Source organism: Mesoplodon densirostris, chromosome 2 (genome assembly GCF_025265405.1).
Source record: "Mesoplodon densirostris isolate mMesDen1 chromosome 2, mMesDen1 primary haplotype, whole genome shotgun sequence".
Classification (NCBI taxonomy): Eukaryota; Metazoa; Chordata; class Mammalia; order Artiodactyla; family Ziphiidae; genus Mesoplodon; species Mesoplodon densirostris.
The window spans coordinates 136,287,738-136,312,616 of record NC_082662.1 but is presented as its reverse complement, the minus strand read 5'-3'; the positions used below and the strand labels follow the sequence as shown (position 1 = coordinate 136,312,616).

The 24,879-nt window shown below is 49.2% G+C and overlaps 1 protein-coding gene across 3 annotated transcripts in view; it reads right to left on the bottom strand.

Annotated features, from left to right (window-relative positions):
• TRAF5 (TNF receptor associated factor 5) overlaps positions 1-24,579 on the bottom strand; it is a 47,450-nt gene extending 22,871 nt beyond the window's left edge. Inside the window, exons 1-2 of one of the 3 annotated variants that reach the window (XM_060090928.1) lie at positions 24,450-24,579; positions 9,333-9,478 (exon numbers count right to left, since the gene is read on the bottom strand). The gene's annotated coding sequence lies outside the window, so the exon portion shown is untranslated. The remainder of the gene's footprint in view (positions 1-9,332; positions 9,479-24,449) is intronic. The other 2 variants (XM_060090927.1, XM_060090926.1) reach the window with 2 other exon arrangements.
• Positions 24,580-24,879: the final 300 nt, after the last annotated feature.

The window sequence follows — 24,879 nt, the reverse complement described above, 5'->3', positions numbered from 1 at the left end:
AGATCACTGAAGAAATCAAAGAGGAAATCAAAAAATACCTAGAGACAAATGACAATGAAAACACAACGGCACAAAACCTATGGAAGGCAGCAAAAGCAGTTCTAAGAGGAAAGTTTATAGCAATACAATCCTACCTCAAGAAAAAAGAAAAATCTCAAGTAAACAACCTAACCTTACACCTAAAGCAATTAAAGAAAGAAGAACAAAAAACCCCAAAGTTAGAAGAAGGAAAGAAATCATAAAGATCAGATCAGAAACAAATGAAAAAGAAAGGAAGGAAACAATAGCAAGGACCAATAAAACTAAAAGCTGGTTCTTTGAGAAGATAAACAAAATTGATAAACCATTAGCCAGACTCATCAAGAAAAAAAGGGAGAAGACTCAAACCAACAGAAGTAGAAATGAAAAAGGAGAAGTAAAAACTGACACTGCAGAAATACAAAGGATCATGAGAGATTACTACAAGCAACTCTGTGCCAATAAAATGGACAACCTGGAAGAAATGGACAAATTCTTAGAAAAGCACAACCTTCCAATGCTGAACCAGGAAGAAATAGAAAATATAAACAGACCAATCAAAAGCTCTGAAATTGAAACTGTGATTAAAAATCTTCGAACAAACAAAAGTCCAGGACCATATGGCTTCGTGGGTGAATTCTATCAAACATTTAGAGAAGAGCTAACACCTATCCTTCTCAAACTCTTCCAAAATATAGCAGAGGGAGGAACACTCCCAAAATCATTTTACAAGGCCACCATCACCCAGATAACAAAACCAGACAAAGATGTCACAAAAAAAGAAAGCTACAGGCCAGTATCACTGATGAACATAGATGCAAAAATCCTCAACAAAATACTAGCAAACAGAATCCAACAGCACATCAAAAGGATCATACACCATGATCAAGTGGGTTTTATCACAAGAATGCAACGATTCTTCAATATACACAAATCAATGTGATACACCATATTAACAAACTGAAGGATAAAAACCATATGATAATCTCAATAGATGCAGAAAAAGCTTTCGACAAAATTCAACACCCATTTATGATAAAAACTCTGCAGAAAGTAGGCACAGAGGGAACCTATGTCAACATAATAAAGGCCATATATGACAAACCCACAGCCAGCATCATTCTCAATGGTGGAAAACTGAAACCATTTGCTCTAAGATCAGGAACAAGACAAGGTTGCCCACTCTCACCACTCTTATTCAACATAGTTTTGGAAGTCTTAGCCACAGCAATCAGAGAAGAAAAAGAAATAAAAGGAATCCAAATCAGAAAAGAAGAAATAAAGCTGTCACTGTTTGCAGATGACATGATACACTACATAGAGTATCATAAAGGTGCTACCAGAAAACTACTAGAGCTAATCAATGAGTTTGGTAAGGTAGCAGGATACAAAATTAATGCACAGAAATCTGTTGCATTCCTATACACTAACGATGAAAAATCTGAAAGAGAAATTAAAGAAACACTCCCGTTTACCACTGCAACAAAAAGAATAAAATACCTAGTAATAAACCTACCTAAGAAGACAAAATGCCTGTATGCAGAAAACAATAAGACACTGATGAAAGAAATTAAAGATGATACAAACAGAGGGAGAGATATACCATGTTCTTGGATTGGAAGAATCAACATTGTGAAAATGATTATACTACCCAAAGCAATCTACAGATTCAGTGCAATCCCTCTCAAACTACCGATGGCATTTTTCACAGAACTAGAACAAAAAATTTCACAATTTGTATGGAAACACAAAAGACCCAGAATAGCCAAAGCAATCTTGAGAAAGAAAAATGGCGCTGGAGGAATCAGGTTCCCTGACTTCGGACTATACTACAAAGCTACAATAATCAAGACAGTATGGTACTAGCACAAAAACAGAAATATAGATCAATGGAACAGGATAGAGACCCCAGAGATAAACCCATGCACATATGGTCACCTTATTTTTGATAAAGGAGGCAAGAATATACAATGGAGAAAAGACAGCCTCTTCAATAAGTGGTGCTGGGAAAACTGGACAGCTATATGTAAAACAATGAAATTAGAACACTCCCTAATACCATACACAAAAATAAACTCAAAGTGGATTAAAGACCTAAATGTAAGGTCAGACACTATAAAACTCTTAGAGGAAAACATAGGCAGAACACTCTATGACATAAATCACAGCAAGATACTTTTTGACCCACCTCCTAGAGAAATGGAAATAAAGACAAAAATAAACAAATGGGAGCTAATTACACTTAAAAGCTTTTGCACAGCAAAGGAAACCATAAACAAGACCAAAAGACAACCTTCAGAATGGGAGAAAATATTTGCAAACGAAGCAACTGACAAAGGATTAATCTCCAAAATGTACAAGCAGCTCATGCAGCTCAGTATCAAAACAACAAAGAACCCAATCCAAAAATGGGCAGAAGATCTAAATAGACATTTCTCCAAAGAAGATATACAGATTGCCAACAAACACATGAAAGGAAGCTCAGCCTCACGAATCATTGGAGAAATGCAAATCAAAACTACCATAAGGTATCACCTCACACCAGTCAGAGTGGCCATCATCAAAAAATATACAAACAATGAATGCTGGAGAGGGTGTGGAGAAAAGGGAACCCTCCTGCACTGTTGGTGGGAATGTAAATTGATACAGCCACTATGGAGAATGGTATGCAGGTTCCTTAAAAATCTAAAAACATAACAACCATATGACCCAGCAGTCCCACTACTGGGCATATACCCAGAGAAAACCATAATTCAAAAAGAGACATGCACCCCATTGTTCATTGTGGCACTATTTACAATAGCCAGGACCTGGAAGCATCCTAAGTGTCCATCGACAGATGAATGGATAAAGAAGATGTGGCATCCCTACAACAGGATCTTGCTCAGCCATAAAAAGAAACGAAACTGAGTTATTTGTAGTGAGGCGGATAGACCTAGAGTCTATCATACAGAGTGAAGTAAGTCAGAAAGAAAAAAACAAATACCGTATGCTAACACATATATATGGAATCTAAAAACAAACAAACAACAACAAAAAAAACGGTCTGGAGAACCTAGGGGCAGGACAGGAAAAAAGACACAGACGTAGACAATGGACTTGACAACAAGGGGATGGGGAAGGGTAAGCTGGAATGAAGTGAGAAAGTAACATTGACATATATACACTACCAAATGTAAAACAGATAGCTAGTGGGAAGCAGCTGCATAGCACTGGGAGATCAGCTTGGTGCTTTGCAACCACTTAGAGGGGTGGGATAAGGAGGGAGGGAGGGAGACGCAAGAGGGAGGGGATATGGGGATATACATATGCATATGGCTGATTCACTTTGTTATACAGCAGAAACTAACAGAACATTGTAAAGCAATTATACGCCAATAAAAATGTTAAAAAAAAAATTTGAGGACTCCCAAAGAGTTTTTGCTTATGTCGGTTATATTTATTAATATTTACCATATTTGAGAGTAAAATTGAGGAATTAAAGAAAATATTTCTTTATTAATTCACTTTAAGATAATAATAAGCCAATTATATGTTAACATAAATAATATTTTTATGAAAAATAATCATTTTCCAAAAGTAAAAAGGTTAGTGAGAAGAGTGGCTTTTTTTTTTTTTACAATTTTGCACATCTCTGGGCTTAAGAGAAGATAGCTGGATTCTCTTATCTACTGTGCATTCAGTCTGTTGCATTATCACATGTCATGTAGCTTCTGGAAAACACCACTGTATACTCATTTAAGGAGAGTAAAGATGGAAAACGACATCTTAGTATTATTATGCCGATAGTTTTGCCCATGCAGATCCCTGAAAGGGTCTCAGGGAGCCCCAGGCAGTGGTGTGGTGGTAAATGCTTAACAGTCTGCTGTCCTTGGGGAAAAATTCCAAGTCAAAGTTGTCAATTCTGTGCCTGAACATACCTGAATGATGCAAGAGCCGACTAGCTGTAGGAAACCCATGTCCCAGTAAGAGCTGCTCCAGCACCCCGGGGCCCCTGAAGCCCAGTTTTGGGACCATTGGTCTATCAGGCTGCCCGGTGGCCTGCTCCTTGTCAGTCTTTGTACTGGCAGGCCCAGCATGTGACCCTCACAGATAGTCTCCTTGCTCCTGCTGGATGGCCAGTGGAGGACAGGACACCCCGGCCACACTCTTCCTACCACTGTGTGTCTTACCCGGCCCTGATCAGGAGGCCTAAGTCATCCGCTGACCTTGTTGACTCTCCAGTGTTGTCTTCTCCAATATTTGTTTTTTATGCAATCGAGTTTTTATCTCATTAGATATAAAAAAAATAAGCATTTGTGTTTTGCTCTACAATATGGACTTGAGATGTTTCAGGGCGATGTTCTTATACAGAAACCGAGCAGTGAAGTCTCCCAGGGCAGGGTCTGTCTCCATCCTCTGAAGCTCCTTCAGGCCTGTGACTCAGTTCCAAAAATGGAATCAATGCACTGTGCTGGCTGACATTAGAGAGCCCCAATAATAGAACTATAAAGGTTGACGTTTCTTTGTCTAACAAATATTTCTCTAACCAATTCAATATTTCCAGCTGGTACTCTGTCATTCCCAGGCTGCTATTTAGTGGAAATAAGAGCTCCATTTTATTAACATCTTTCCCCTCTGGGTATAATAGCTTATGTAACAGGAAACAGCAAAAGATTTCGGTTCTTATAAATAAGAAAAAAAATCTTCAAAATTACTATTAGAGCGTGTATATCTCCTTACGGCAGTAAAGTGTCTATTCCTGCCATTGATGGAATTATAATGGCCTTCCTGCTGAAGAGTTATTAACTCAAACCAAGAAAGACAAGAGAAAATCATATCCCATCTGCTACCTAAGAACTCTTATTGAGTTTCTTTTAATTTTTTTTTAAGAGAAAGGTGAATATATGATCCAATTTTTTTAAATTTTATTTATTTATTTATTTATGGCTGTGTTGGGTCTTCGTTTCTGTGCAAGGGCTTTCTCCAGTTGCGGCGAGCAGGGGCCACTCCTCATCACGGTGCGCGGGCCTCTCACCGTCGCAGCCTGTCTTGCTGCGGAGCACAAGCTCCAGACACGCAGGCTCAGTAGTTGTGGCTCACGGGCCCAGCCACTCCACAGCATGTGGGATCTTCCCAGACCAGGGCTCGAACCCGTGTTCCCCGCATTGGCAGGCAGATTCTTAACCACTGCGCCACCAGGGAAGCCCCTTGAGTTTCTTTTAAATGCCATTTTTAAGCTTCATAAATTGATGCATCTTTTCCCTGAGAATTTTCTAGAAATTCCAAAGAAAGGCTAGGATGTCACGATTTAAGATATTCCCTCTCTCCCTCCCTTCCCCCCTTCCCTCCTTCCTTCCTTTCCTCCTTCCTTCCTTCCTTCCCTCCTTTCTTCCTTTTTTTGAGAAGCTTTGTCATGTACTTTAATATCTGGTATATCTAGGCCCTCAACCCGACCCCACTTTTCCTCTTTACTTAAATATTTCTTCTGACTCATTTTTGGGGAACACATAATACATAATCTAACATTCTGAAGCATCATGAGTTTGGCTTTTCATTACAATAAAAAGGACATATGTCTAGCAGAATTCACTCTCAGTTTTTTTTTTTTTTTTTTTTTTTTTTTTTACTGTACGCGGGCCTCTCACTGCTGTGGCCTCTCCCGTTGCGGAGCACAGGCTCCGGACACACAGGCTCCGCGGCCATGGCTCGCGGGCCCAGCCGCTCCGCGGCATGTGGGATCTTCCGGGATCGGGGCACAAACCCGTGTCCCCTGCATCGGCAGGCGGACTCTCAACCACTGCGCCACCAGGGAAGCCCCACTCTCAGTTTTAACACACAAAAAAGGAAGGTCCTTGTCTGTCTGTCCACACTACTTCCACAGTCCCCCAGCATCTTGTATAGATTAATGAAGGTTTGGAATACTCAGGAATGCTTTTATGTATTATATTTTACTTCATAGCACATAAGCTCAGGAACTGTCTTCAAGGTTTTCAAGTTCTGATCCTTGAAAGTTCAAGATCAAATCCCAGAGTGAAAAGGGTACAGGGCCAGAGACCTGGGCTCAGCTCCTGCTCTGCCACTCACCAGCTGTGGCCCCGTGGGAAGACACTCCCACAGATCCCTTGTCTGTACATCCCTGCACACACTCAGCATGTACTTGTCCTGGGTTGGGTCCTGAGACTGTGGAGACCTGTGACAACACATCTGCCCTGGAGGGTCTCCAAGTGGAGCAGAGGAAATCAGACCCGGAATGTTATATGGCAATACCCTCGTGGCTAGTCCCCCCAAGAGAGATTTAAACAAGCTGCTGGAGCCCAGGTGAGGGGTAGCTAATGCTTTCTGAGGTGTCTGCTGATTCCAGAGAGAAGAAAACATCTCCACTGGTCTTGAAGAAGGAGGAAGCATTTTCTAAATGAAGGAGGTAAAACAATTTCCCAGAGGGTATCACAAAGTTCAGGAACAGTTAATGATTAACTGTAGCTGAAGTGGAATTAGGGGAACATGCCAGTCATCCGTCTGTTTGCTCTCAGATCCATCCTCTGCCCTGGTCTGCATCGTCAAGGGGGTTGGCCCCCCCCAAAACTGTGTTTCCAGGGTCCCCTGGCTTCTGGCTCCATTCAGCCAATGAGCGACACGGGCAGGAAACTGCAGGGTAGGAGGAAGGGAGTAATAGACCATTTCTCCTGCATCCCTCAGTGTCAGGCAGCATCTCAACAGTGACTGGGCTCCTCCGCGGCTCTAATCCCCACCAATGGCCCCTCTCTCTGTGAACTAGCTCCACCAGGCGGGTCCCCGGCTCCCAAGCTCTGGAAACACCATCTCCTCTTTTCATCCCTTCGGCTCTAGAGGGGGTGGGCAGCTTCCCGCTATGAGTCATCTTGGAGTTGCTTCACTCCGAGTGTCCTGTTCGGCTTCCCCATTTTGCCATCCCCTGTGCCACTAAATTCCCAGCTGGGAACACCTAGAAAGGTCTCTGTGAGATGTGTGTGTGGAAGCGGGGAAAGAGCACATTGTGAAGAGCCCTGAGTGTATGCTGGTCAGGAAGTCCAGTTTTCACTCCATGGTTTTCATCTCTTTAGGGATGACAGACATAAAGGACAGGCCCAGGCGGGGAGCTGAGGGGAAGAAGCTACTAAAACAGACCAAAGGAGGATGACGACGGCCTGATCTAAGGCAGGGGCAAAGAGAAGCTATGTTCGTGAGGCATTCTTGAGAGAAAATGCATAGATTCAGAAATGGGTTTAATGGAAGGGCCGAGTGAGAGGACATGGAGGATGACTCCCAGGTTCCAGTTTGGAGGGCTGAGTAAATGATGGCACCAATGGGAGAGGATGAAGGAGAGAAGAAAATGAAGGATGATGGGCTGAGACATATCCAGGTTGGGGTGCCTTAGGGACAGTCTTAGAGTAATGGGGGTGACTCAGACCAGCCGACATCTAACATCTCTTCCAGAATAAATTATATGATTCTGAGGAATGACCACATTTTCTTTATGGTATCAATAATTGTTTTCTTTGTTTGTTTGTTTTTTGCGGTACGCAGGCCTCTCACTGTTGTGGCCTCTCCCGTTGCGGAGCACAGGCTCCGGACGCGCAGGCTCAGCGGCCATGGCTCACGGGCCCAGCCACTGCACGGCATGTGGCATCTTCCCAGACCGGGGCACGAACCCGTGTCCCTTGCATCGGCAGGCGGACTCTCAACCACTGCGCCACCAGGGAAGCCCTCAATAATTGTTTTAACACTGCCCAAGGCGCTAATTTTTTTTATTTATTTATTTTTTACTTTGCACGTAATTTAGTTGTCATTTTAGTGATGACATTTGACATAACAGGTTTAGATCTATGTCAGGAACGTAAGGTCTGGAGGGATAAGACATCCCAGAGAGCCAGCAGTGCATGAACTCCTGGAAGCTAGTACTGGGGTCTGCTGTCTGGTCCTTCCCCATCACACCCACTGCTACAGCACAGCCCCGTGTGTCTCCCTATTTGGGATTTAATCAGTGCTGCTTCCCCCAAAGTATCTCCCATTCAGCCTGTGTGACCTTCCACCCACTACTAGGTCTGAGAACCCTACTGCTAATGACTGGATTTGACAGCAGTTCTTAGGGTCCAGGGGGTGTTGTTAAATGTACCTCGGTGCCTGGATGGGGGAGTCTGAGGACTGTGGGAGAGGCCTGCAGCCCTTCCAGAGGCCCCTTTGCAAGAAAGGGTACTGACAGTCAAGAGAGACTGCTTCCTTTGGGAGGTGAGACTTACAGGGCCCGGGTGATAAGATGGGGTCACAAAGGCTGGCCAGGTGCCCCAGGGTGGTCCTTGAGCCAAGGGCAACAGATGGGTAACAACACACCAGCCCATGACACTGCCAGTTATAGGGTGGGCTGCCAGAAGGCAAACAACCCATTTCTCAGTTCTGCTCAGGCCTCGCCAGGACCTTAAGAAGCCGACTCCCCGAGGCTCACATTTGGCAACAGGGGACAGGTGCAAATATGTTATTCCCCAAACCCACCCAAGACCCAGTGACAGGTCCTGGGCTTAAATTAAAGGAGAGGAGATGGTGGTTAGTGATGAGGAAAAGTTAAAATGTGAAATCCCAAGATGTGGTGACTCAGGGAGATGCCCGAACCTGTGCCCTGGGCAGTGATCTAATAGAGAACAGCCTTGGCTGGTATGGCCAGATGCCCACCTGTTGAAAGACAGGAAGTTCCCTTTATCAAAGTCACATCTGGTCCTTGAATTCTGAGATGCTGCTCTTCCAGGAAGAATGGTTACTACCAGATAAATGAAAAACAAAACCACAACAACAACAACAAAAAGAAGAAGAAGAGGAGGAGGAGGAGGAGGCAGCAAAAGAGGAAGAAGAAAAAGAAAAGCCCTTTACCTAGCACGTTGCCTCCATTGGCACAGAGAACGGAGATGGGCCCGAAGTTGTTACCAAAGCCTCTGTCTGCAACGGCCCAGAAAGCTCCTGAAGGTGAAACCCCTCAAGACAACTGCTGGCCTCTGCCCCCGCTCATCTTCTCTTCCTCTCCACTGTTCCCACAGCCTAACACAACAACACAACCACTGTGTGACCTCCAGGACAGACTGGTTTTATTTTCATCAACCTTTAACCATGCAGGTTAGACAAAGAGGAAGGGCCTTGGAGAAATGCAGGTGTAACGAGGTCATTTTCCATCAGGTCTAACGTGATACAGAGACCATGCAGGGAGCAGGTGATCCCACCACAGCCAGATGACATGTGACAACATCCCCCCAAACCCAACTGTCCCATCCACACGATGGCTGGCTTTGGTGTCTCAGAGGCAGAAGGAGGGTGTCTTTTCTTTTCCTTACACTTTTGCAGAAGAGGGTTTTCTTGGACACGGGATGGAGAATGATGTGGGTATGGTTTTAATTCCTTTGAAGAGAAGTGTGCTTTCTCTCCAAGTTGTCAGGAGACCTCTGGTTCCTCATTTTCCTGGGAGTGCAGCAAAGCACTGCTGGTGGAGAGAAGGTGGGGGTCAGGGGCTGAAGGGCATTCCTGAGGCCCCCCTGACTCTGTGGCCGCTGCTGCTTTAACATCAGTCTCACTCAGGGAAGCCTTGAAGGGAACTCTCCCTCCTGCTTTGAACCATCCAGAGCCCGCCTGGCTCCAGGTGATGGTGCAGTAGACCTCCGAGATTTGCTCTCAGAAGTTAGAGCAAGAGGGAGATAATAAAGACTGCTGATCTTCCCACGCAAGAGCTTCCTCTATAAGAAGCTCTGACTCAAGTCAAAGCTTTGACCCTCCGCGTCAGCCCCACCCTCATCACAGTCCCCACCGCTGTCCGGGTTCGGCTCAGCAAGCTGCTCGAGGGTGGGGCCGTCCTCATTAGTCTTCAGACCTTCAGAGCCAGCCGAGGCCCGGCACAGAGCACTCCATCAACATTTGGTACAGAAGAAGGGAAATTGGGGATCAATGTAAGGCCTCAGTGGAAAAGGGCTTTTGGAAGGAGGGCCATGAAAACAACCTAGGACAAACTGGAATGAGGCAGACGGATGGCAAGGGGGCGATATGAAAAGATGTGAATGGAACCTAAGGGCTGGAACTGGATATGGGTCGCGATTACACTTACTGAGGCGACGTCCAGGCTCACAGCCAGCGAGTTTATATGCATTGTCTCATTTTCATCCTGACAGCAACACTATGATGTACACATTATTATTATCATCATCCCCCGTTTCTGAATGAAACATCTCCCAAGTTCACCTGTACTCTGCCCTTGAACAAGCTGGAGGCCCAAATCATGTGGGTGCTGGGGTAGAAGGTGAGGCCCCATGAAGGTAGTCTGGAAAAGCCCAGTTATATTCATTTGATGATCTAAACTGTAACCACATAATCAGATTTGACAATTACTCTCTCCTAAACTGTTGCTCTCTGGCCCTTTACGTGGCATTTGACACTTCCTTCTCAAAACTCCCCGGGGGAGCACGTACCTTTTGGTTCTCCAGAGGCCCAGACCACACCTCCAGGCGGCTCCCCCCACAGGGCTCCCCTGAGGCTGGGTCAGCTCTCTTGCCACAGCTCCCACCCCCCTCATTTGAAAGGCTCCCTCACCCTCAGCCAGACTGCACTTCCCAGTGTGAGTGAGCATCCCTGCTTCATCGAGGCACGGGGCTACCATCTCAAACTCCGTTCTCCCTCCCGTCTCCCTTCCTGATGGGCCTTTTCCTCCCACAAAGAGGCTCTCAGAAAGTGATGGAGATTCCAGCGACCCTGCGAGCGGAGTGACATGGGAGCTGGGATACACAGCCAACGGACAACAGTTCAGATTTAGCTTGGCACTCAGAAGCATATTTTTTTTTCTTTTTTTTTTTTTTTTGCAGTATGCGGGCTTCTCACTGTTGTGGCCTCTCCTGTTGCGGAGCACAAGCTCCTGACGCGCAGGCTCAGCGGTCATGGCTCACGGGCCCAGCCGCTCCGCGGCATGTGGGATCCTCCCAGACCAGGGCACGAACCCATGTCCCCTGCATCGGCAGGCAGACTCTCAACCACTGCGCCACTAGTGAAGCCCCAGAAGCTGGGGCTGAGCCAGGCCCCACCCTCCATGGCCTAAGGGTGCTCTAAGGAAAGGGGAGAGACCGGAGACCACCCTAGGCAGGCTACAGAACAGATGTGCTAAGGAGGATCCAGAAACCTTGGCTTGACCTTTTGGTGACTTTTAGCTACCAAAGGCCAACATCATTGGAGCTGTGCCTCATCTTCCCACAAGGCTCACACACACCTCCCATTGCGTTAGGTTCATATCTCCAAAGCTGACCACAGATGTGTGAAGTACTGTCAACTGCCAAAGGCCCCCAGAGCTCTGGAAGACTCTGTGGCTGGGGCATGAGTCAATGTCCTGGGAAAGGCAGATGGGCAATCCCCTCCTGACCGGCGATGAGGCCAGCTCCGGCCCAGGCCTGGGGAGGAAGCACACGGGAACGAAGGCGGCCCTCTCACCCCAGCCCTGGGGGGAGAAGCTTCCCGAGGTCCGTTACCCCAGGCACACCCCAGACGGCCAGCCCACACATGGGTAGGCAGCCTAGAGTCCCCTCAGTTCACACCCCAGACGGCCAGCCCACACATGGGCAGGCAGCCTAGAGTCCCCGCAGTTCAACGGTTGATGTCAGGCTATTGGGACTGATGGGCTTGATCAGGACGACAGAAGAGGGAAAGCAGGTGGGGAGTCCAGTAAGGGGACCCAAGAGAAGCAGACAGAATCTGAGGAGTGGCTTCCCCCAACAACTGAGCCAGTCAGCTGTGGAAGGACTTAAGGGATCAGCTAGCCAGAAGTTTCACAGTTTTTTTAAAAACAGTGAAACTTATCAAACCAAATCTCAAGAAAAACCAAATCAATAAATAAAGGATTGTACAGAGAACCTGTCTGGTTAAGCAAGGCCTGTTGGGTTGCCTACAATCTACACCCCTCTGGCAGCTCTTCTGGGTAATTGTAGGGGTTCTACAGTTTGGTTTTTTCAAGTTAATAATATACGTACTAGTGCTTTGCAATTTGTACTTTCACATACAACATCACGCCCAGTCCTCATACTAACCCCATAGGAATATCATGGTCATATTTCTGATGAAGTACTTGAGGCCCCAAGTTGTGAAGGACCTATGCCCCACATTACACAGCTAACATGTGATGGAGCAGGAACTTGAATCTAGGCTTTCTGACTACAAATCCAGTACTCTTTACTCCATGTCATGTCCAGAAGAAAAGGTACCACAACCCATCTGGTACCAAAAGGGAGGTCTTGATGAGAGGCAGTATAACCTGCTGGTTAGAGACCAGCTCTGGAACCACACCACTGGGGTTCATTCTTTTCTGCCATTCACTTACCTGTGTCACCTTTCTTCATCTGGAAAATAGGACAATAATAGCACCTGCCTCTAAGGCTCAGTTAGTATTAATCTACATAAATTACCAGCAGTGTCTGGCAGAAAAATAAGTGCTTAATACTCATGCTTGTCCATTCTTCACTCCTGGTCAGCATTTATTCAGTGCCTGCTGCATGCAGAGGTCTGAACCTCATTCTATTGTGGGAAGGGGTGCAGTGGGACAGGACCCCAAGTTCCTGTTCCCAAGATGTTTTCAGTCCAGTGGGGAGCATGTCTAGGCACAAAGAAAAGCAACAGTTTCCAGAGTGGTTGGGTCCCTGGATGCTCTGCTAAGAATGTGCCCTGGAGCATGATAAAAATGCTGGCTTGGATACCATACCCCAGATAAACAGACCTCTGCTTTGGGGTACTATTTTTTACAATAGTTTAGCGTGGCCTAATTAATATGTTTCAGGGGCTTCCCTGGTGGCACAGTGGTTGGGAGTCCGCCTGCCGATGCAGGGGATGCGGGTTCGTGCCCTGGTCCGGGAGGATCCCACATGCCGCGGAGCGGCTGGGCCCGTGGGCCATGGCCGCTGAGCCTGCGCGTCCGGAGCCTGTGCTCCGTGGCAGGAGAGGACACAACAGTGAGAGGCCCGTACCGAAAAAAAAAAAAAAAAAAAAAAAAAAAAAAATGTTTCAGAATCAGGGTCTCTCAGCGGTAGCTAGAAGTCTGCTTTTTAAATGAGCTCTCACGTTTGATTCTGCAGTTTGATTCTCCATTACAGTGTGAGACGTGCCAAGCTAGACCACCATGCCGGCTTCCAGGTCACTTTCTCCTTGCTGGCCACTCCTCACTGCCCTACCTCTCGGGCACCTAGGCTGGTGCTGGACCTCTGCTCTCTTCTATCTACACTTGTGCTCTTGGTGAGCCCATCTCGGCTCCTGCCTTGGATGTCATCTAAGGCTGACAATGCCCTGGTTCCTATCTGCAGCCTGGACCCCAATCCTGAACTCGAGTCATCCCGACTGCCTAGTCCATAGCTCCATGTTTGTTCACTGAGCATCTCAAATGTAAGACATCCAGCCCCACTCAGCCTGCTCCTCCTATACCGCCTTCCCCCACCTCAGTAAACCAGTACCACCAGTCACCCTGTTGCTTGGACCAAGAATTCTGGAGTCATCCTTGGCACCTCTCACTCTCCATCCCACAACGCCAAATCCTATTGGCTCTTCCTCCAAGCATATCTACCTACTTCTCTCTACCGTCAGCATAACCATCCCAGTCTAAGCCACCATCACCTCCCCACTGGATAAAGCCCTTGTCTCCTAGCTGGTCTCCTCCTCTGCCCCGGTCCCTTTACAGTCTATTCACAACCCAGCAGTCAGAGGGATCCTTTTACAGACAGAAGTCAGATATGTCACTCCTCTCTGCTCCAAGGGCCCCATCTCACACAGGGTAAAAGCCAGTGTCCTCAGAGTCCCGTGATCTGGCCTCCATTCTCTGCCCCCATTTCCCAGCGCTTTCCTCTGTTCACACACTCCAGTGACGCCAGCCTCGCTTCTTCTTGACTAGTAGAAGAGCCTTCTGCGTGCTGCCGCCCTGCCTGGAATGCTCTTCTGCCTGACACCTGAAGAGCTTATTCCTCACTTCTGGTACCTCCTCGGGTGTTACCTCACAAGTGAGGGCTTCACCGACCCACGTGGAATAGCAACATCCCCGGCAGCCCCATCATCACCTGCTGCATTTTTCTCCAAAGCGCTTATTACCATGTAGCTTGGTATATGCTTGTTTCTTTACTATCTTCCTGCCAGAATATGAGCTCCATGAGGGCAAGAATGTCCCTTCTGTTTCCTGAGGTAGCAATACTTAGAACTGGGCGTATGACAGGCACTCAGCAAGCACTCATGGGAAGACTGAACAGCAGCCTTACAGTTTCTGCAGAAAGCAGGACAGGCTCTCTCCCACGGAGCATGCTTCCCAGGGCCCAACACTTCATCTCAACCGATTCTGAGTCCTGAAATTCTACGGGTCACAGCTAGAGAAGGCAAAGCTGGCTAATGATGGCTGACTTGGGGGGGAGGGGGGTAGTCAGTGTAAGGAGGGGGAGGGTCTAGCTATCCGGGGCTGGAAGAGTGAAGCCTGAACAGTGCTCCTTACTCCCACCAATGTGAACTAGCCCCTGGGTGAGGTGTCCCAGCGGGCAGCCAGGTACCTGAGAAAGAGGGAAAATGCTGAGAAGGACTTTTTTCTTCTTTTGCCACAAAAACTTCTACTTAGAAAACAATCATGGAAGAAGTGTTCAAATAATTCAATCTAAGAAGATGTGATAAGAGATATGGAAAATGAAAATCATTCAACAATTGTCTAAAGGACTAAGGACAATAAAAAAGAACATCATAGAACTAAATCGGTAATTATCATAGAACTAAAATCCTAGACAATATCAACATGGAGAGATGTGGGGAAAGACCAAAGGGACAGGGCAGCACAAAGGATTTGTCTGATTAGAAAGAAAATAGAGATCTTGAGCCCCTCATTCTTGAGAAGGACTTTTTATTCAAAAAACAGGTATGGGGCCCTCAGCGAGGTGCCTCACAAGGTTCTAGAGATCTAAAATCACATTTGCTGGATTCCTTTTCCAGAGACTTCATCAGGTAAGAGTTCTGGGCCTGTTTCCCTTTCAGCTCACTCTCTTGTTTTCAACATCTGTTTCACACCGTTCTCTTCTGCACAGACCTTGACCACACTCCCCGTCTCCCCGGGAAACCTCACTTCCTATTGCACAGAAAATAAAAGTTTTCAGACCAGAGATACCTCCACTTCCTGCCACCAGGACTGCACATCCGGCCCCCTGTGCAGGGGGCCCCTGCTCTGCCCTTCCTCCGCCCCCCACCACCCCGCCGGGGCCCCCCACAGAGGTGGCCTCTGCATCAGGCCAAGCTCTCCACCTGTCCCAGCCTCCTGCCTCCTCAGGGGTTTTCTGACGGGAAGAGGCTGCTTTTCCGTCAGCCTCCCCCTTTCAGCTGGCTCCTTCCATCAGCACACACACAATCACAAATCTCTCCTGAGATGCAAGCAACCCCCCAAATTCTCACTCTCATATTTCTCTAAAGTTCGAGCTCTGCTTCCTCTCACAGCCAAACCTCCCGACTCATCCTCCCCCTCTCACAGCGGAGTAACTATCTCCACCGGCCTCTCTTCAATCCAACGCTCAGCCCACTCGGGCCTGGCTCACGCCCCACCAAGCCCCCCAGACTGCTCTCACCCAGGACCCAGGGACTCCTGGGTCACTTAAGCCAATGGTCAATTTTCCATCTTCATCTTAAGTGGCTTCCCAGCAACATCTGATGTTAGGGACCCCGACCCCCATCCCAAACCCAAACACACACTTTAAAATATTTTTTCCCCTTTAGCTTCCCTGAAACCACACTGTCCTGGCATCAAAGACCACGTACGAACTAACGACCCCCAATGTCTCTCTCCACTGTGTCTAGACCCACATATGTTACTGCCTTCCTAGCGTTTCCTTTTCAATGTCTCACAGGCACTCCAAAGCCACCACACCCAAAATGGAACCAACTTTTCCTCTCTCCAGTGCTCCCTCTTGGTGAAGGGCCACTTTTTATCTTGCTGTTGTCACCAGACAACTGGTATCATTGCTGGTAGTGCCCTCTCTCCTCCCTCACAACCAACCCCCAATTCAAGCCACATCTCCTCTCCCCTGGGCCTCTGCACCAGCCTCCTATTACTTGTCTCCCCTCCTATAGCTGGTCTCCCCTCCCCTCCCCTCCTGTGGCTGGTCTCCCCTCACGTCCCCTCCTGTGGCTGGTCTCGCCTCACGTCCCCTCCCGTGGCTGGTCTCCCCTCACCTCTCCTCCTGTGGCTGGTCTCCACTCACGTCCCCTCCCGTGGCTGGTCTCCCCTCACCCACTCACTCTCCGAAAGCCTCCCTCACACAGCAGCCTGATTAGCCTCTGAAAAAGCCAAGGTGTTCTCACTCACACAGATTTTCCACAGCCTCCCGTTACTCTCACAGTTCCAAACCCTTAACTGAGCTACCAAGGTCCCACCCACTTCTCCAGGTTATCTCCCTCCCCACCCCTTATTCTCCAGCCTCTCTGGCCTTTTTGCCATTCCTCACAGGAGAGAACCTTCCTTCCTTCCAGCCTTCGCCCTAAGGCTGGTCTCCCTTTGCTCAAGCTGTTGTCTCTGCTGCAAACATCCTCTCCCCCTCCCCCCCACTTCTCACGGAACTAAACTCGTCCAAGCCCAGCTTAAGCATCACTATTCAGCTAATCAGCCCCTTCTTCCTCAGTACACGCCCTATTATCACTCTGTACTTCTCCTTCACAGCATGTATGATTACATTCTTTTTTTTTTTTTTTTTTGCAATACACGGGCCTCTCACTGTTGTGGCCTCTCCTGCTGAAGAGCACAGGCTCCGGACGCACAGGCTGCGGACGCGCAGGCCCAGTGGCCATGGCTCACGGGCCCAGACGCTCCACGGCATGTGGGATCTTCCCGGACCGGGGCACGAACCCGTGTCCCCTGCATCGGCAGGCAGACTCACAACCACTATGCCACCAGGGAAGCCCGATTACATTCATTTTTAATGTAATTATCTGTTCAGTATTAGTCTGCATGAGCAAATAGAAAGCTGGGCCAGGACTGTGTCTTTTTCAAGGTGCTGGCACAGAGCAACCACTCAAATATCTGAGTAAATGAATAGCTGCCACTTTGGGTGCCTACAGTGTGCTAGATACTGTGGCTAGATGCTTTCTATGGGTTGTTCCACTCACTGCACAGCAACCCAATGAGGGATGGGTACTAGTTTCATTACTCGTGTTCATATTTTACAGGTCGGGTCCTGAAGCTCAGGGAGATTGAAGAGCGTGTTCAAGGTGACGTAGCTGGAAATTGCTTGGTTGGGATTCAACCTCGGGCTTATCTCCTATCAAAGCCACTTCACTATGCTTCCCTCCGTACTCCCCATGCTCACGCATGGCCCTAGACACAGTGGGTGATCAATCAAGGGGAATGGACACCCACTCCGCCATCTCACTTGATCATCACAGTCACCCTTGAACTCTACAAACGAGAATTACAACTCTCCTTTTCCAAATGAGGAAAATAGAGTTTGAGGGATCCAAAGTGTCACCCAGCAGTAGGTGGACATGTTGGGCTGGAACCCAGGTCTTCTGGTCCCTTATCTAGGGTGGTTCTCTCTCTCACTGAGGTGGGATTACGTAGGGAAGCTGTGCAGAAAAGGGTTAACATAGCAGACCTGCACCTGCTACCCCTAGAAAGGTCTGCTTACAAGGATGGGCCTTGGCTGATGTCTAGAAAGGTAGATTCAGGGTGGGCTCTCACCACCCTGAGTCAATCATTGTGCCTGAACTGTGCAAACAATGTGATTTAGGCTGAACATCTGTTTTGTTTTGTTTTGTTTTTTCTGGAAGTCTGAGATTTTGGTTGTATGCTAGGCAGAGGGTGCCTACATGACCAGTCCTCAATAAAAATACTCGGCACTGAGTCTCTAATGAGCTTCCCCGACAGACAGCATTTCACACGTGTCGTCACAGTTCAGTGGTGGACGAATTAAGCACATCCTACGTGAATTCACTGGGGGAGGACACTTGGAAGCTGGTGCCTGGTTTCCTCTGGACTTTGTCCCATGTGCCTTTTCCCTTTGCTGATTTTGCTTTGTATCGTTCACTGTGATAAATCTTAGCTCTATGACTATATGCTGAATCCTGGGAGTCCTCCTAGCAAATCACTGAACCTGGGCATGGTCTTGGAGACCAGCCTTCCTAACGAGAAACAAATTTTGAGTTTTCTTTGAAAAGAGTGAGAGGGGCATGGATTAGTAGATTAAAACAGGAGGCATTCCAGGAAGGAGAAACGACGTGAAGAAAGTTAGGAATAGATAAGTCAGGTGTGGAAGGCCCTGCCGCTGTTCAACATGGCCTAAAAAGAGCTGACACTGAGAAAATTCAGCATTACAGTTATGAGGTGGTAGAGACAGGGGTTACTGAAGTCACACTTGTTAGAAAGACCTAGTGTCAGCGAACCACTGAAGTCATATATATGGAATTGTTAGCATCACGGAAAGATTGAAAGAATTTAGTGTCTGCCCGTCCAAAGCAAATACATGGCACCGGGCATTTTTGAGGAAGTCTATGGGAGTGCTATGGAGAGGTTCAAGCAACATCCCAAATTATTAGGTTTTTTTCATATAAACCACCTCAACATCACTCTGCTCTAGAATAATCTACTTCCCATACATTAAGAACAACTATTCATTCCTTCCTTTATCCCTCAGAAATGCCTTTGCCCACGGTTCAACATTCCCTCCTCTCCCTCCCATCTGTCCACCTTCCTCACTCCTCAGGAGGGCTTCCTGGAATGATCCCATCCAGTTGCTTAATCACTTGTTTTATTTATTCTGCATCTACTTAACACTCAAGCTTTCACTTCATAGTACATTAGTTTGCCTTGAACCCAGGGAAGCATGGGAAATTTTCCTAGGTTGTACCACAGATATCTGCCCAGCCTCTTCCTCAGAATTCCAACATCCTGAAGGCAGATGAGGGGCTCCTGTGACCGGCTCAGCTTAACCCCACCCCCTGCCTCCACCCTCCAGCATCAAGGACTCCTCTAACGGAGTCTCAGAACATAGCCTGGCTGTTCCAAGCCATCCCCCTTAGGAAGGGAGCACAGAGAGGGCTCTGGCTGGCAGCTTTGCCCCAAGTCAACCTCACTCCTCATTCTGCTCTGACTTCACAGCTGGATCCCACTGAAGTAATGGCTCTGCTCCTGGTGACCAAGCCAGTGCCTGTATTTTGCTTCCTAAATCCATTTTATTTCTTCTGTGGGGTCCCTGTGTTGCCTCCCTGCCCAGCACTATGATTCTTCCAAGGCTGCACTGCTCTGCCCACAAGTCCTTCTAAATGACTGGAAACCTGCCCCTGAAACCCACCCCCTGGGGCTGGGCCTCCTTTATCTCATGATGCCAGTCCCCTTCTCTGCCCTCTGCCTGCCAAGGGCTCGGCCCAACTTATCCCCACCATGCCCTGCCCCATTCCAGTTCACGGACTCTGGCCCCTGAGGTTGGCCTGGCCTAGAGATTGCAAAGCGACAGCAATAGGCTAGTTTAAATGATGGTTTACCCTGGTATGTGGCAGTTCTTGAGCTTGTCTGTTTTTAATTTAAATCTGAATGCCTTTAGGCTAGACGCATATTTTCCACCTCCCCAGAGACCCCACAACTCCCTGTGCTGTCAAACATGCGGAAGAAGAAAACCAGCTTTATGGAACCCACCATACACTAGGCTCTGTGTATATTTTGCCTTATTTAATCCTTCCAGCAACCCCAAGTGGGTAACCTTACTATCTCTGTTTACTGGTGGGAATACAGAAGCTCATGGAAGTCGGGCGACTTGCCCAAATCATACAACTACAACCAGCAAGCCATAAATCCAGCTTTGAACCCAAGCTTGCCAGATTCTGAAATCCATACTATTCCCACTACGCCATTAGTGGAAGTAGTAGGTCTTGATTAGACTATGCATTAAGGAGTCCCCTCTGCAACAGTGTGGAAGAGAAAACAGAAGGGAAGGAAAGTGAGTGAATGGACAGTTCAGGTAGTACAGGAAAAAGTGGGGGGTGGACGGGAACTCAGGTAGCAGCCCTGGGAATAGACAGTAGATCAGGACCCGCTGGGGAGAGACAGGACAGAGGTGGCTAAGGGACAGCAATGATCTCTGCAAGGGTTAGGGAGAACGTGGAGGAAGAGGCAGCTTGGGACGAGTATCTAAGGGGCCCCTGAAACATCACAGTGAGGATCTTGTGTATCCATCACAAATCAAACTGGCCAAGAAGAGAGCTGGGTGAGAGGTGGAGACTTGATCAGACTTTCCTTAAGAGCGCTGGTTAACCACGGGTACAGAGGAGGGTTCCAGGGAGAGGAGTGTAGGAATGGCAAGCCAGCCCAAGGACACAGTGTTGGCCCCATTCTGGCACTTACAGGGCAGGAGGAGGACGAGAAGCTCGAGGTCAAGGAAGGAAACATCAGTGGGGACGGTGTGGCCCCCTCCAAGGAGCTGAGCAACAGCTGCAGAGCAGGCTGGCGACTGAGGATTACCAAGCCCTGGAAGCCTTGCAAAGGGCAACGTAAGCAGCAGGGCAGGTGCACGGTGCCGAGTGAGGAAGAGAGCACCAAGTGCAAGGGCAAGTGCTGGCTGCTCTTTCTAGGAGCTGGTCAGTGAAAGGGAGAGGAAACGTGAGGTCTTCTAGTTTAAGAGACTGAGCATGTGGTGGAGGGGAAGGAGTCAGTGGCCAGGGAGTTATGAAGGGAATCGTCTCCATCTCCATCTCCGAGGGAGGAGAGAGCTGCATCAGGGGTGTAGGTGGAGAAGGTGCCCTTCCGTTGGTCAGGAGAGCACCTTTTCCTTGAGAGAAAAAAAAAGCTATAGGGGAAAATTCAGGGATGTTCTGAACTGGCAAGGAGGGAGGCTGATGGAGTGTGTGTCAAGAAATGAGGCATGAGGATCTGCTAGAAGTGAGATGGGTACCTCCTCCCACAAGCACCTATCTCCCCACCCCTGGGGAGGGGCGCTCACTGGGCTCCATCAGTAACCCCAGGGCCACAGAACCTGCCCGGACACTTGGGTGCACACTGCTCTTGCTACAGCGCCGTCTAAGCCTGTACCACCGCTTGCCTCCAGGTAACAAAATGCAGAAAGTGCTCATCACTGTCACTGCAAATGGACTCTGAATTTTTCTATGAGGATCACTGAGTATTTTCACTTTATTTTCCCCTGGCCCTCCAGCCCACTTCCTCACAAGACAGGGCCTGCCGGGGACTCTAGGGGAAAAAACCGCTGTGTGACCCTCCAAAAAGCTTTGGTCTGTGCAAAGCAACAAACTCACTGGGGTCCGACCATGGCCTCAGCAGCCCTGGGGATGACTTCTGCCCTGCAGCTTGCTCCCCTCTAACCCTGACACACACACACACACACACACACACACACACACACACACACACACACACACACACACACACACACACACACACACACACCCATCCACCTACTACACTCTGCTGGGGTGATAGCTCCTGCCCCAGAGGAACGTCAGAAAAAGCCATCACCTGGACAGGAAGTGCTGTTCAGAGGCACAGTCGGCCACTGATCCCCTTCCCCTGGTCTGTTAGCTCTTATTAAAGACCCCAGATGAGTGACAAAGGTGTCAGGCAGCCTTTGATGCATGCCTTTCTGGTTCCCTCACCCTCCTGCCCAGAATCCTGGCTTCCTCTAGCTAAAAAACTATGAGAAGAGCACATAGATTGGAGTCTGAAGACTTGGGCTGGAGCCCTGGCCGGTCCCTTCGTGCTGTGAGATCTTTCAAGTCACTTCCGAGGTCCGGCTTTCAGCCAGGTAAAGTGGACGGAAGAGCACCTGTCTCTCCCTGCTCTCAGGGAGGCAGTGAGAAGTTCATCAGGTGAGACAGGCTATCTCTCAACCAGACAGTGCTATTCTGACTTCGGGGGTTTAAGCAAGTCCTGCTGGCAGCTCAACCTGTCTCTCCAGAGCCTCACCCAGCATACGTTCCCCAGCCATCAGGCCCTGGCAGCTCAGAGCCCAAGGGAGACACGGCTCAAATGAATTCAAGGCCAACATTTGTTTAGGCCTCCTCTGTGCCAGACGCCAGAATACAAATAAGACCAGACACAGGTCTTGCCCTGAGTTCACTAACCGAAGTAGAACTAACAGAGTGGGTGTCTGTTCATGCCGTGGCCAGGTCAGAGTCTGGAGGAGAACTTGCTCTGTGTTGCCGGGAACAGACCACACATGCATTATTAGAGTCTGGGTCCCCTTGTTAACCCTTCTTGAGGGGGAGCTGGGCAGAGGTAGCTCTCTGAGAAACCAGGGTGAAGGGCCTGGAGCAGAGGAACCAGAGTCCTTGGAGACCCAGGCCTGGCCCAGCAGTGGAGCCCAAAGGGTTATTTCACTTCTCAGTGCTTCACCCACACCAACTGGGCCATGTGGAGAATAATCCTGCTTTGGCTTGAATCACAAGGGTATCGTGGAGAACAAAATGACAAAATGCTTTGAAAAGGAAAGAGCTTTATAAACAAGGCACTGTTCGTTTTTCCTCAGGGTCCTCTCCAGTAAAGCTGAGATAATCACAGGAGGTCTGTTTGTCTAAATGCTGACGAGCCTTTCCCATAGCTAGCCTAATGGCACTGACTCAGAGGCATCCAGCTCCCTCACTCTGCAGTCATCTCCACTGAAATATCTCAGTCCCTACAGTTAGTACTTCCAGCGGACGGGACTCCATCTCCTTTCCATATTGTTTCCGCTACTCTGCCGCCCACAGCCAGTGGGTACTCAGGTGATGCTTGCGGGCTGATGGAAACACTGCCCGTCCTTCTCCTTACCCCAGCCACAGACCTCTGCCCCGAGGACCTGAGAAAGTCACGACCTCCATCACCGCCCCTCTGGCAGGACTTCCAGAATTTGGCTCAGATGGGACGCTTTCTCCCGCCTATGTCCAGGACCCAGGGAGAGAGGTTCCAGCATCTGAGCACCAACCCATTACACTGAGTTCAAAGCAAGAACAAAAACAAAACAAAAGCACCTTGATAAAGCTAGACATTTTCTGCTTCCACCTCACATTCATCTTTTCTACAGCAATTTCTGTCTCCCGAGTTCAAATTAGAGTTGGAGGTGGGAGTGTTTAGATGATAAGGTTTTCACCCAAACCATCAACTGTGCTAACGCCCCTGTCTTCAGCTGTCTGTGTGTAAAGCAGAGCAGGCAGCTGCACTCTGGATTTGAGAGGTTCTAGCCCAGGCTTTCCCTGCCTAAAATTATCTCACACACCCCCAGAACTGCTCTACTTCCAGACGCACTTCAACCAACTTCTTTGTATTTTGTGTCTTCCTTTTAAAATGCAAATATCTCTGAAAGGAGGAATGCATTCCACTGACCCGACCACAGTTCTCACCCAGCACCTGTGTCCAATAAATATTTACTTAATCCCATTGGTTATTAGAAACCTGTCCTCAAGGGACTCGGGTCAGGGCCCGGGGCCGTGGAAGGTGGGGTGCGCAGGGGGCAGTCCGGGCGGGAGCCACGCCTCATTTCACCAACCCCACCGCGAGCCTAGGGCAACCCTGCCTGCCACCGCGAGGTAACTGAGTTGTGATGAAAGTAAATCTGAAATAGCCAAATATGGAAACTCTGCAGGAGGGGGCAGAACCAGCCGAGAGTCGGAGGAGACGCCCAGTGGGGTTAGTGGCAACAGCGTGGCCCCAGTATTCACTGAAAATTCTCAGAACTGCCAAAACCCTGCAGAGCAGTAACGAGGGGGAGGCAGTCTGGTTTCCACCAATTCTCTGTGTGTCCCTGGGTAACTCATTTCAACCTCTGTGAGTCTTGGTTTCCTGCAAGACCTCTCTGAGCTCCCCTTGGCTGGGGGTGAGGGTGGTTCTAAATGACCACGCTCAATCGAACGGTTCTTGGAGGTTTCCATTCATGCCAACATTAAAGTTTCACTCTAGAATACTTTGGCTGGAAAGTCACGCAAACGTGGAAAGAGGGGGGACCCAAGGGCACGGAGGGGGAACCAGGGGTTTTCAGTGCGGGTACGCGGGGCACGCCTTAAGGTCCTTCCCCGCCTGCGCACCCCGACCTGAACCTGGCCCCTCCAGTTCACACTCACGCCCTGGAGCCGCTCCCCGGCTCGGGACCCCCAGTCTCCGTCCTCGCCACACCCCTCCTCTGCTAAGAAAACCCGCTCCGGAACCCAGGTACCCCCCACGCCGCACCCACTCGACCGCATCAAGGACCATCTGCTCCGCCGAGCCCCGTCGCCTCCTTCCGCCCACCCTACCGCGCCCTCCCGGCGGCCGTCGGGGACTCGCCGGGCTCGAGTGGGACGGGCAGCCAGGCCCGGGTCCCCGCAGCCCGGCTGGGGGCTCCTGCCGCCGCGGCGCTTTCGGTTTCAAAGTAAATGGGACGAGCCGAAAAGCGCTCCTCGGTCCCCTCACTCCAGTCCTACAGCGTGGGGCTCAGTCCCCGCGGCGCAGCCGCCCCGGGCGGCGACCGGGCTGGACTCACGTGGGGGTCGGCGGGCGGGGGTTCGGCCGGCTCCCGGCTGCAGGCGCGCGAGGACTCCAGGGCTGCGGCGGCGAGGCGGGGGCTCGGCTCTCAGCCTCGGAGCCCTGCGCGCGGAGCCCCACCTCCGAGGAAGGTGGGTGGGCCTGGGGCCCTGCAGGGGCGGGGTCACGGGAGCGGGGGCGGTGAGGGGCGCAGGCCCCCGGGTCGGGAGGTCGCGCAGGAAAGTGTGGGGCAGGACGGTGAGAGGCAGTTACCCAGCCCGTAAGAGACCTAACCTACCCTCACTAGAATCATGAGTACCCACAAATAAAAATCATCTCTGGTTTCCCTCGGGGGCGTTTGAACTGTACACATCTTACCCTTCAGTCAGGGATAACCAGGCTCAGCCAATCCTTTCATATTTTGACCCATTAGCCAAGGTCTGAGATCT